At 35.1% G+C, this 13,626-nt stretch overlaps 1 non-coding gene across 1 annotated transcript; it reads left to right on the top strand.

Annotated features, from left to right (window-relative positions):
• Window positions 1–3,266: 3,266 nt before the first annotated feature.
• Window positions 3,267–3,392, top strand: LOC122180960. Its single transcript, XR_006179270.1, has one exon. It is a non-coding gene; the product is annotated as a U6atac minor spliceosomal RNA (small nuclear RNA).
• The last annotated feature ends 10,234 nt before the right edge of the window (window positions 3,393–13,626 follow it).

Genomic DNA, 13,626 nt, shown 5'->3' with positions numbered 1-13,626 from the left:
GTGAGGATATTTACAGTCTGTATCTGAACACATATTACCACCCATAGCCTGGAGTGATTTATAATTTCTGGTTCTGAATCATATTAGTGAAAATCCAGAATAGCTTCAGTGACAAGTATGAGAGCAGAATTTGGCACCAAGTAAGTACACAGTCCTAATTGTAACAATAAAACATCGGGTGGAGTCTAGTGTACCTAATTTAGATGCCTAAACTTAGGTGCTGCCTCACTGAAAAACTGTCTACGATGGATGATTCTGCATTTGTGACCTATATTTCTAAAAACACACAGGGGGAAATGCAGGCAAACTTAATTAGGCCTGTCCAGATTAAGATCTCTGATGTTTAAGGAGACCGCAAATGTAATATATTTTAGCCCTGAAAACACATTTAACTCAAAACCAAGAGAATGAGCTACATCGTTTCATAAATAACTCAAACCCCTAGAGACACAAATTATGTTATTGCCATAAGCATACTATCATCTAAGCCAATTTTAGCCACCTTCTTGTAAGCTTTAAAGGAACAAGTGTTTTCACCTAGTAATTACATTCTGCAGAGCTGTAACTTGCTATCCAATACTAACTTGCACCTACCTACATCTGGTACAACAATCAGCATAAACTGCTCACTGCTGGGATTCAAATTCCTAACACCTTTAAAACAGACTATAGATAAACCAGATATTATAGCTAAAACCTGTGGGGGGATAAGTAATAAAAGTCTGTTGGGTTATGCACTTTAATCTGCATCAAGTGGATAAGCACACAGAAACTTAATGCAAGAATTCCGTGATCTGTACCCAAAAAACTGTGTTGGGTTTACTGTCCACAGACTCACACTTTCTCCAGTATAATCTAGTCTTTATGTATTATAGTACTCAGTAGAGACAGTACAGAACTATGAAAATTAATAATCAAGTCTTGAGATTAAAAAGTAGAAAGGGAACTGTAATGAGTAAAAAGAAAGATAAAGCTATCAAGTTTATTCAGGATCCCAGTGCCATATCAGTATCTGAATTTCACACTAAAGACTCCTAACTCAAATATTCTGAATACACACCCATGGTTCCTGAAAATCCTCATAATTTTTGATGGGTTATTTTTCAAAATCTCCATTTGACTTTGCTATTATAAGATCATTGTGTTAGTAAAGAAAATGATTGTAAAATTATGCTAAAAATCATCTCATATGCTGCCCACGTTGTTTGGTTTTGCTTATTCTAGCAATGTTTATATGTACATCTAATCTCTTCAAAAAGGGAATGAGAAGATTTGATGAGCATGCCTTGAACCCAACGTCTCCTGGTACAATGAAATACGTTACCTAGGCTTCCTGGGAATACACCACCAGGAACAGATGAAGATAATGTGGTTGTGTATTATGTGATAATGATTATTCTGACTAAAGTATTCACCCCAAGGTATGTTTTAGCATCTGTTGTTTATTTTGGCAGGACTCTGCATTTATATTTTTAAGATATTTAAGTGGGTGAACATATTTTCCCTTAATGACTATCAAAATGGAAAAACTGACAAGAGTCACATGGGACTATATACAAGAGATGGCAAGGAACATGAATCCAGATAAAAATGTACTTTAGTTCTAACACTCTTGATTGCCATAAGAATTTAGGGTGCAAATTTGAGAAAGATGCTAGTACTGACTTTGCAAATCAATGAAGCCACTTTAAGAGGAAGTGTTGTGTTCTTGATTATTTTTTATGATCTTGGCAAGAAATTATGCACTATATAAAGTTAATGACACAGTAAAAGTTTCTGGCCTGTGTTATACAAAAATCAGACGAAGTGACATAATGGCTCTTTTTTATCTGTAAGTGCAGGATGTTTGAATCATGTATAAGTTTACCTATTATATTAAACATAAATACAGAAATGGTGGGTTGAAAAAGCAGTGCTGACAGTGAGTGTGTTCATCTTGCTCTTTGACTTACTCCAAATGTAAACTCTGTATTACACAAGTATCACGTGTTCATCTAATTCTGCTTTTAAAATGTCAGTATCCTCAAAAGTGTCCACTCCCTATGTGGGAAGAGCTTGAGTTCTCTCTGTCAGTTCAGTCAATCCTTTTACGGAACTTACTAAAGTTCTTCAAAGTAAAAACTGGAAAAAATTGCAGTCATGCTGCCTCTACTGCTTGGAATGTTTTTATTGCTTTATTTTCTTGATAGTTCTATCATTGCCAATGGACATATATACCAAAATATTGTTCAAAATAATAAACACATAAGAGAAATTGAAGTAAAGACTAACCATAATGTAACTAAGTTTGACAGAGTGTTCATATCTTTCATCACACTTATAAGAGTTGATCCAACCTTAGAAATGAGATATAGATAAAACTTTCTGAGCAGATGACTTCATCTCTTTTTAAGAACTTCCAGTGATGAAGATTTCACAGCCCCTTCAGACAACATACTCCCATATTACAAGATAATATACCCCAACCCAATCTGTCTATCCATCTGTATCTGTTGCTCAACATGAGCTCATTATAAGCTTCATCCCAAAAGCTACCCACCTCCAGGTGTGATCACCCCTTGTTGAGCGTGCAGTCTGAATGTTTTAGCCTATATTTTTTAAATAAAATTGAGAGAATTTCACACCAATCAAAAATAAAGGCATGACACGAGCCAGTCAAGTTCCATCTGTATAATAAGAAATAATATAAAAAATGGCTGAAGACAGGGGGTACATCAGTACGTCAGGGAAGATACCATCACAGATAAATTGGAAGAACGCCTCTGACTTCAGTGATCAGTCGAGGAGCTGAACCTTTCTCCCTACAGAGCTGCCTGCTGGGTAAGATTCACACACTCAATTATGCCGAGTGCTTTCTTTGGAAACTTAGAAATCTCTATAGAGTTGATTTATAAGTCAGCATGCTGGTGGTCAGGCTGTATTACAGTTCATTCATTGCACAAGCTTTGCTGACAGTAAATTTATCACCAGCAATCCAAAGAATTTGTGCATCCTTTGCTTCAATAAACTGTACCATCTCCTAAGCTAGCCATGTGAGTTCTGACTCAATGCTGCTAGATGAAGAATGAGGGGCTCATGAGTAGCTCACCGAATGCCACTAGACAAATGGGGCAGTGTGCTAGTTATTAATCCGTAATCGTAACAGTTCATATATTGAATATGACTAGACTTACAGTACCAAATTGGGTATCACTCAGATGTTTTCTTACTATCTTATTAACAGAACTAGCAGCTGAGGATGTGCCTGAGTAAACTTCTGTCCTAATATGTTGTATGAAAGAAGAAAAGGTTAGCACTTCCCTTGACGAGGATGGAAGATGCCTTAGTTGCCTGCGCAACACGTAAGATTAAGTCACTGCCACCTACTTCATGCCATCTAACCATGTTTTTGAGGAGACAGTGAACTAAGCCAATTCATAGAAGCAAGGGACATCGAGCTGTCTTTAGATATTGCTTAATGAGAGAAGTGGTCAGTGCCCTACCTCTACGTTGATTCAAGGATGGTGGCAAATGCCACTGGGGGGTGGTTACAGCAATGGAAGCAGAACAGGCAGCACAGAGGTAAACCTATCTGTGCCACTGAAGCATAGAAAGATATTGCTGCCTGGGTTGAGAATACGGTTCTAAAAGTATATCTCGTAGATGCTCACATACCCAAGAGTCATGTCACTGAAGAACATAAAAAAAAACCAGCAGGTGTATTGGGCTGCTAGAATTGAAGTGGTTTAGGTAGATCTGGACTAGCAACATAATGGTGAATTATTTTTAGATCGGTGGGCCCATGACACCTCAGACTATCACAGAAAGAAGCAAAATATAGATGAGCTTGGGATCAAGGGGTGGATTCTACCATGGACACTATTGCACAGGTTATTCATGAATTAAGCAAGTCATATAGATAAAGTTTCTTTCTAATCTAACAAAAATGGCCTGATTGATGTTGCTCCCCTTTGAATCTGTAATCATCTCTTTCATTCTACTTTGTGTTTAACTGTCTGCCATGCTCATTTTCATTCTTGTTCTACAGTTTCTTTTTCTGATTCATGGGAAAACATATATTTTTTCCTGATAGATGTACTTTTAATTTCCTTTTTTTCTAATGCTTCAGCTACTAGAAGACTACAAGAAAAAAAAAGAAATATACAGTGGTACTTATCTGTAGAATGACAATGACTTGCACTTAGCATCTCTCCAACTCCATTTGCACAGTAGTTGCTCATTTTTCTTGACACTTGTTCACAAGCCTTTCACTTCTCCTCTTTCTTTCAACTGTGTTCAAAGTAACTGTAGGCATGGTCGTTTGAATGTCGACAGCTGGTCTCTACAGTTAAGAGAGAAAGCTGAGAAGGATGTTTTCAGGATCCTTGACAATAGTGTGTATGTATGAAGGGCAAGAGCAATAAACTTCAAAGTGTTCTGGGTAGTGAAGACTATCTGGGGAACTGAAGAAAACTAAGAGCTGTGAGGATGTTTGCAGCTGGCTGGAAAGATTTCCTTAACGGAAATACTAAAATTGCTTATGACCCCTAAGTTCCCCAAATCCAACTGTGGGATCACTGCTTACAGTTTATGTAGGCTGAACCAATCACAGTGGGGAAAAAAAAGGACACTTTGAGAAAGCTTAGTGCAAGAAGAATTACATGAGACTGAAGCCCAGTTGAAAGAGATCCTACTTACTGTATTGCTTCTACCATTGTTCTTATTCAGCATATTTTGTCACATTATAAACTATGCATGGATGAAAATTGTTCAGTGATGCCTGGCAAATTCTCAAGCATCCTAACATGTAGACCACTAAACACCTGACTCCTAGTATTTGCTGTCACATTGAGTTTTAATACCTTGGGGCATTTTGACTGTGTTTACTGATAGGTAAACAGTACAAGCACTTTCTGCAGACCTAAATACACAGAAACAAATGTTTTTTAAACAGAATATCTTTTTTCTTCCACCTCCATCTTGCCTTTTCAGGCTTAGCTTTGATTATGAGATTGTTTTTCAGGAAAATGAAGATTGCTTAAGAGGATATGAGAAAAGTAAGTGGATATTTTAGCCAGCCTTATTTATATTTTGGAAAACATCGACGCTTTGTAATAACAACAGAACTTCTTAAAAACTGAAATATAATTTTAGAAACATTTTTCTGGATTGAATTTCTGTCCTGAAATCCTTTTAAAATTATGCTTCAGAGTGATTAAGGATGACTAATCCTCTTACTATGTATATAGCATAAAAACGTAAAAATAATGAGGATATAATGATCATTGATGAAAACAGAGCAATGATCTCTAAGAGATCATTACCATGATTTGTAATGTCACTGTAACAAACCACAGGTGGTGAGTTTGGTTAGATCTACGTATGTTCTTCTTACATAAGAAGGAGGTAACAAAAATCATGACTCTGTTAGCCCAGTTTAATACACCAATGGGAAAACAATAATAAAAGCAAAGAAACTACATGCGATATACAAGGAGGGTAATATGACCTAAATAAATACGGTAAAATCTAGTTCAGATAAATAAAAACAAAATTGCCAAGGGTTAGCATGTCTAAGCATAGAAACTATATGTTTATGCCTCAAGGGAATTGTTTTCAAGTTAAAATTTCAAGTTCATGCCAAGACACAGGAGTAAATCTAGTATTCAAAGTCAGAAATTAATGAAGAAATTTCCCCTTCTTGCCAGAGAAATCCTCAAAGTCAACATATTTATGAAACAGATTTAATACTTACAGTTTTAACACAAGCTCAGTCTCTGTTTAGGATCAGGTTAAATGGCCATTGTATGAAAAGTTTAGACCTTGACAAATCTCTTTGAAAGCCTGGTCAGTGAGAGCTTCTTGCTTCTTAACACTGTTCGAAATCTTCTCTGCAGTTATGGTTAGGCAAATGCTAAGCTCTTTTGAAAACTGGCCTGTAGTGACTGAGAACTGCCTGAACTGAAATCATTCTAAGTGCTTGTTGACAGTATTCAGAACTTGGCAGCACATTTGTTGTTGGTTGAACTTCTAAAGGACTTAGAACATGTGTGTACCCATTTTCATGCATGCAGGCAATATCTGAAACAACTGTGAACACCAGGAATTTAGCTTCATTTTCATTTGCTTATCTTTGAAAAGAAAACTGACAACATTGTATTACAAAGTTTTTTTTTTTTCTTCTGCAAAAGCAGGTGATTCTTGGATTCTAAAAGCTGAGAAATTCTGACTTATATAATCCTGACAGATAACCTGAACCTTCTGGTCCCAGCTGAAATTAGTCTAAATAAAGCTTAAGTAGGTAGAAGTCTCAGAAGGGATCATTAATTAATTTCATATTTTTCAAAGTGGTTTTGTTCGTTATGGGAAGTAGTTGAAGGAATGTAATAATTAGCAGTAGTTTCTGTAGCCAAAAACAAGTGAGAGGCTGTAGCCAACAGTCTGTACCACACATTCCTGCGCATGTTGGTCACAGTTTCAGAGCGGAAAAACAATGGCAATCTATTCAAGAAGGAGGAGGTTAATGAGAACTGGTTTAGTGAGAGCAAGGGAAGATGGATGACATGTTGAAGAAAAAGGAGAGTGAAGACTGAAAACATTTTACAGAGAAGAATAGAAAAGATTCCTTCTGAATAACTCTTAAATTCACTCTTCTCTCAACACCTTCTTCAAATGCTTTTGTTCACTTACTGGTTGCAACACATTTGCCAGCTCATCTGTCACATTACTGAGCTCTCTGAATTTGCCTCTGATCAACAATAGCAATAATTTTCTGACTCATTTTCACACATCAATAAAGTTACTATAATTTAGGCACACTGAAGAACAAAAGCCTAAAGTGGTAATCCATCCGCTTCACTATTCTTCATGAAACTGCCCTTCAACTACAAAACCTACCCTTTTGACCTACATAAATGTCTATTTAAAATCTTCACATATATAAGAACTTCTCAACCTAAGAAATCCCTCTCTAACTTCAGAAACTCTAGATCACTGGATCTTTATCACAGTAATCTCCAGCAGTTTTTAACAAGCTAGATGTGAAAAAGCAGAAACAGAGAATGTCACTTGTCTCCTGTTGGGTACTGGAGTGAAAGAAATTCATAGTAGCGTAAATTTCTTTCATCAGTGCCTACACATACTAACTGCAGAAAACATCGTTTCAGTGAATTTTCAGTCTGTGCTTTTTGTGTTCCCAGCATCAAAGGAAGAAAAGAGCACAAAGGGCAGTCGGATGAAATGCATCTCCAGGGGTTAAGGGCTTCATAGCATCACTTGTATGCCTCAGTGAAAATACAGGCTACTACATTAGCTGCACTGCACATTTATTACATCATTCTGTAACCTCCATTCTGTAAGCCCTGGGCATTCTGAGTCATTTAAATAACTCTAGCAATACTCAGCCCTATCCTAATGATCTCTTGTTATGTTAATGGATGCTTATCATGGAAGTAACAATCAAAACAGTTTCACATTTAAAAAGTTTCAGCTTTATACAGCCTCTTTTATATAATTGGATGTTTATTTTCAACCATGGACAAAGATTAACATCTTCATTATAATGTAAAGTGACTGGTATAAATAAACCTATCAACCTATCAACCTATAAACCTAAATCAATTAAACTTTGGTTAGTTTTTTTAATTGTTATTATTTTTTAATGGATCATTTAACAATCATTTAAATCACTGATAACAAAACATTTCTACTGAAAGACTTCGCAAAATAGAACTTCAAAATCAGGCTGGCTTGTCCCAGAACAAATGTTGGAAAAGTACTTACTGTAGGGGTTTAGAAGTATTACAGAAGATGAAGCACAAAGATATCTACTAGGAAAGAGTCTGACTATTTTTTTCTTTACTGATAAATTCTTCATAACCCTTTCAGGTAATCCTGGAGTTTCAATAATCTCTATTGATTTAAGGAATTATTCACACTTGGGCTCAGAATGAAGGAGCTTTTAAAGTTCAATCTCCAAACCCATATGCTTTATTTCACAATATCTTACTGCTCAACTTTAAAACAAATATAACTCCAATCACAATACAATGATGATTGATGTTTTTCATCAACACCCAATTATCATTCCATCGTGGCACAAGACTTTCAAGCGGAGTTGTATGAGCCAAGTGAAACACAAGTGAGCATCTAGAAATCCGGATTTGTGCTCTTACAAAATGGCTTAACAAACCACATTTATTATTTTCTAACGTGTTAGGTCATGTTACTTGTATATAGGTACACAAGATGAGGCATTTATTTGAATCTTATGCTCATGTACATCATTTCACTGATTGCTCGATGATCATAAATGCAAACAGATCTTTTTTGTTGTTGTTTTAAAAGGGCTTAATCTTGAATTCTTCTTAGAATTGGTGAGAACAGTTCTCAGTTCTGTTTGATTTCGCTAGACTTGTCTTAATATCTGATACTAAGTATTCACAGTGTGTATCCACATATGTGGATGAGTACCTTACAATCAAATCATCACATGTTCAATAAACTTCCCCCTTAATGTGCAGAAAATGTTCGAATGCATACTGTACATTAGACAGATGGAGAGAAAGACAGAGACAGCATAATACAGAGAAAGAGGTATCTGTTGCTGTCTTTCTACACAGTCTGGCATGACCTGACATGATTTCAGTTGGAAACTAAATTCTGTAATCCAGAAGCAGGTTATCTGGGACTGGTTATTTCAGTATTGCTCAGTAATGATGGGAGGTTATGTGAATTGAAGGAAATGGTTTATACATGTAAATATGTTTTTTAAAAGTCTCAAAAGACATATTAGTAATCTATGCAAATTCTTATGCTATCATAGGTTTTACATTTCTTTTAAACAAGATAAGTGCTACTATATTTGCATAGTATATATTATTCATAAACTTTACTTGGAGCACAGTATATATTTTGTCCTCAAGGACTGTAAAAAAACTGTTTACTTAATACGTACTTCATATTTATCTGTAATGCAGCCACGTCAGGTGGACATAAAACAACTACTTAATAATATTCAAAAACAATATATACTAATAGAAAAATAAATAGTTTCATATACAAATAAATAATTTCATGTACATTACAGAAAAAAAAAAAGAAGCACAAACACGGAATAATAACCAAATGTGATATTTTTCTGATGCACTTTACCTGACACAGCTATCTCCAAAAAAATGACATCTTTTGACTTTGTCAGTAGATTTTGATTTTTTGTTGCCACTCAAATCATGGTATCTCCTGCACTGTACTTCCTAATTCTGTATTACTGTCATGAGTCAGTGTTACAGACATTTGTTGGTTTATAACCTTTTCTGGGAAAAAAAAAAGAGAAAAGCACTTCAATGGTGGTGGTGGGGGGAGTCATTTTAATGCATTTTATATATTGCAGAGGTGAAAATTCTGAAACAAAATGTTTGCTTCCAAGGGTGATTTCTTTTTCTTAAGAAAATTTTAAAATAGTACGTACACACTCCAAAACCATATATTTTTTACTTAGTTTATTGTATAAATCAAATTTAAGTGAATTAGCTGTCATATTTTTTTCAAAAGACAGGTTTATTTACTTCTCATTTTCATTGGAGTAGAAAGGAGATGTGTTTGTAACTTATTTTCTTATTCTAGCTTATATTTACTGAAATAAGAAATGTTGCCTTTTACCTTTACCTTTCTAGTATCTACTAGAAACTTTTGTTTTGAACTGAATGGAATCATGTATCTAGATAAAATTACTTCAAGTATATGTTCCATAGTCACTAGAGCATGTCATTACAGCATCAGTGTGACATGCCTTCTGCATATAGTTGTTTACTCTTTTTAGATTACTATTTGCAACAGAAAAGCAAACATATTTTCATGCAGAATCTTACAATGGTGCTCTTGACTATCTGCATGGTGACATTTTGATTCCAAATCCATTTTTGGCTTTTATTTTTTTTAGTTTGTTATACTTCCTAAACTTATCTCAGGGAAGAAAAGATTCAAGATAGTGCTCCTTAAGTTTGGCTTCGTATCTCCTGAAAACCAATGTGAATATGATATATTTTCCATTAGCAATTTCCCAGATTTCTTCAAGGATTCCCAAAGGCCCTTAAGTACCAATCTGGAAGTATAAAGTAGATTTGAAGTGGATGCAAATAGAATATTTACTCCCTTTAAATACAATTTATATTTCTGGTGTGGTACACAGTGTAAACATGAAACATGTCCCAGATATCTTGTTTCCAAAAGGATTGATTTTTGTTATTTTTTCAAAATTGAATAAAAACAAATTTATTTTTTGGAAAGCGAATTTGTTAACCTAAAATGATCCTCTAACCTAATACTAATTTTTATGACTCCATTTCACTTACACATGCACATTACAAGATGTATACTCACACTACTCACCCCGTGGAAAATAATTATGTGCAAGTAACAATTCATCATTGGCCATATATTAGAAATTAGAGAGCATGAAAACACGCTACATTCTGCCTGGTTGCTGCATTATGTGAGGCCTATATTAAAAAGAGCAGTTCAATGTCAGACTGAATTTTGTGCTGTGCTGCAGCCCTGAACAGTACCAATAGCACATGCAGGCTCCTGTTTTACTGTTGCAAATGCTAATTCTGCTCTTTTGGCATATGCTTCAGTTGGTAGTTCCCAAAACAAAAGTTGAGGCACTTACAAATGTGAGTCACTAACAGAAATCCATATTTTTCCTCTCTTACCTGTGATCATAAACTCAACAAATCACATTTGCTTTCTTGCCTATGCCTGGTTTGAGATACAGGAGATGGCACCCCTCTGAGCAAAGGTCACAACTGTAACCGAAGGTGGCATTATATCTTCAAAAAAGTGTGATCTGCTAATGAACAGTAAAACAGACACAAAGTGAGTGAATAGTGAGTAAGAACAATTACATCGTATAAATTATTTGCAGGAAAATTTCTTTCGTGGCAACTGAAAAGAATGTGCAATAGAATCTTTTCAGATAATAAGTACAGTTTTTCTCAATTTATGGTCCATGAACCATAAGCAGCAAAACTGTCCCTTTTTATAGATAGAATTTAAGTGATGCATTGACAAAAATTGTTGAGAATTGTTTGGATCCATTCCTTGTGCATGCAAGACTAACCACCCATCTCCTCTTCCATGCTAAACAATAATTGTGATGAAGCATATGGAAGAATGGAGACACCACTTAGGCATTCTCAGTATTCACACTGGTTAGAGTTCAGCTAGAGCTCAACTCATTCCCAGATCACAGTTATAAGATTGCTGTCTTAAAGGCACTTCAGCTAATATTCTTGGAATGTGATTTCAGCTGCCACATTATACCCATTTCTGTACCCTCTCTGGGGAGGATAGGCACAGCATTCCTATCTAAAGTTATCATTATCTACAATGATCTAAACTTCTAAAATTATCCTGAGTTTTGGGAATAGACAGGTGCTGAATTATGACAAGAATGCACACAATTACTAACTAATTAGCAAATTTTCTGATCTGTTATTTCTCCATCAGGCTGAATGTTATGGCTTGTTAGACCATGGTTTGCAACTAGGTGAAAGGAATTTTGAGTATTGTCATCATTATATGGATGCCTCAGGGTATCACCACAACAGATTTGCTTTGTTCTCTTCTTTCTTAGGTGCTGAACTGTTTTGCAGGCCCATCTGTACTAAGTGGAGCTCTGTGGACACCGAAGTATATGCTTTTTGGAATACAAAGGGCTTAGTTAAAGACACCTCTGAAAGCTATAGGCTAATTTTACATGAACTGGTAAAGCAGGAGAATCTATTGGTCCTTGAGTGGGTTTGAAGACATGCTCACATGTTATTTTATAGACTAGTTTGTATGCTACTTTTTCAGCAAATGCTGATGGACATTTCCATGCTTGTATTGCCAGTACTCCGGCCCTTTTCTTAAGAGAGGATTACATTCAAAGATCAAAATAGTAAGTATGAGTGCTAGCAAGATTACTATGTAGAAGTGCATAGAAAAGCTTAAATGAAGCCAGGATATGGTCAAGACGTACAAGGAAACCCAATGCAATGCAAATTACAAACATTGCAAATAGTTACTGTATACAAAGAGAAGGAAACATAGATCTATCTTCATGCTACTCACTGCATACAGATGTTTATACAGTGCATGATCTGAGGTGAAACATTAGCATATTAACACACATTATGTTCTAGGGCACATTTATAAATAATAATAATAGTAATAATAATAACAATAAAAAGTAGGATGGTGAACTCATAAACTGTTTGGTTGCCAAGTTTGGCCATCATTTTCTAAGACTGTTCATTAGGGTTGTTCAGTTCATAATTGTACATGATAATTGACACAAAATTAAATATCCTTATTGCCTAATTACAGGTATATACAATAATGGCATAATTAAGATACCCAATTTTACAATTAAATTGTGGCATCACTTAGTAAACAGCTTTACAAAGCTTTGTTTTACTCATTTTAAATGACTTCCAGAAAATGCAAATTTGCATGTAAGGTATGGTACATTGCAAGAACATTAAACATGTTTAATAATGTATATTCTCAAGGGGTGAAAATTAAGACCTAAAATGCATATTTGGCTACCTTTCCCTTGGGTTTTGAAAACTTAGAAGTAGAAAATTAATGCTCTGCTATTACAGACTATGTCTGGTCATTTGGGACAGAGCCTTTAGCTCTGTCTTTTCTGGAGAAAAAATGTACTCCATGCTTCAGAATAGTGACCAGTCAGCAAATGCTTTTATATTTTATCATTGTAAACAGTATTATTTTTCATTATATTAAAAATACTTTTTGCTGAAAGTCATTGAACTGACCTGAGAATTTTCACTTCTAAGCAGAGCTGAATGCATACTAAGTAAAAAAACAACTACCTTGCTCATTCTTGTGTCTGTAGTTCACTAGCTACTTTCAAATGAATTATTTTGCAATATTTTGTATCCAATATCTTTTTCGGTCTTAGAAATCTCATCACTGACACTTCACTAATACCTGTTTTTATAGCAACTGTCAATAGCAGATATTCACAATTAGAAGTAGTAGCATGCATTACAAATTTATTTTGCTTCCAGGAGACAACGGGGGGTAAAAAACACTGTTAACAGCACTCAGCCTCAAATAATATTTTCTAAAATCAAAGACACAGCCACGCCAAAAAGCGGCACTCAATCTGCCGTCAATGTTCACGCTCATTTTTTTCCTTATCCAAGGTAATAATTACAGAAATATTTATAATGCAGAAAATACTTATTTTCCAGTGCTTCATCTTAGAAGTAGCTGAATGTTTTCAAATTAAAAAAATAAATAAGTAAGCTTTAGAGGAAAAAAAAAATCTATGAAGTGTTATTTAAAATAACACTTGGTGAGATGGTGAGATTGACAGAAATGCAGAACCCAACCTACAGATGCCAACAGTGGGCAAGCTGTCATTAGAAAATTAGTAAGATGTTGTGATTTTCAGTTTTTTCTTCCTGCACAGATTATTGGGTTAATTCTCACAAGATGCTTAGTTGAATTACAATTATCTTAGAAAAATAGCAAATACTGATTTAAAACTACTGGTTGAACAGTCAAGGACTATGCATATTGGAAACTAGCTCCAGCAGCAACTTGTCCTCATCTGTTCCTATAGATCTCATTTGA

The sequence above is a fragment of the Lagopus leucura genome, unplaced genomic scaffold (assembly GCF_019238085.1).
Source record: "Lagopus leucura isolate 7727_CA_CO unplaced genomic scaffold, USGS_WTPT01 Super-Scaffold_100008, whole genome shotgun sequence".
Classification (NCBI taxonomy): domain Eukaryota; kingdom Metazoa; phylum Chordata; class Aves; order Galliformes; family Phasianidae; genus Lagopus; species Lagopus leucura.
This window is presented reverse-complemented; position numbering and strand designations above follow the sequence as displayed.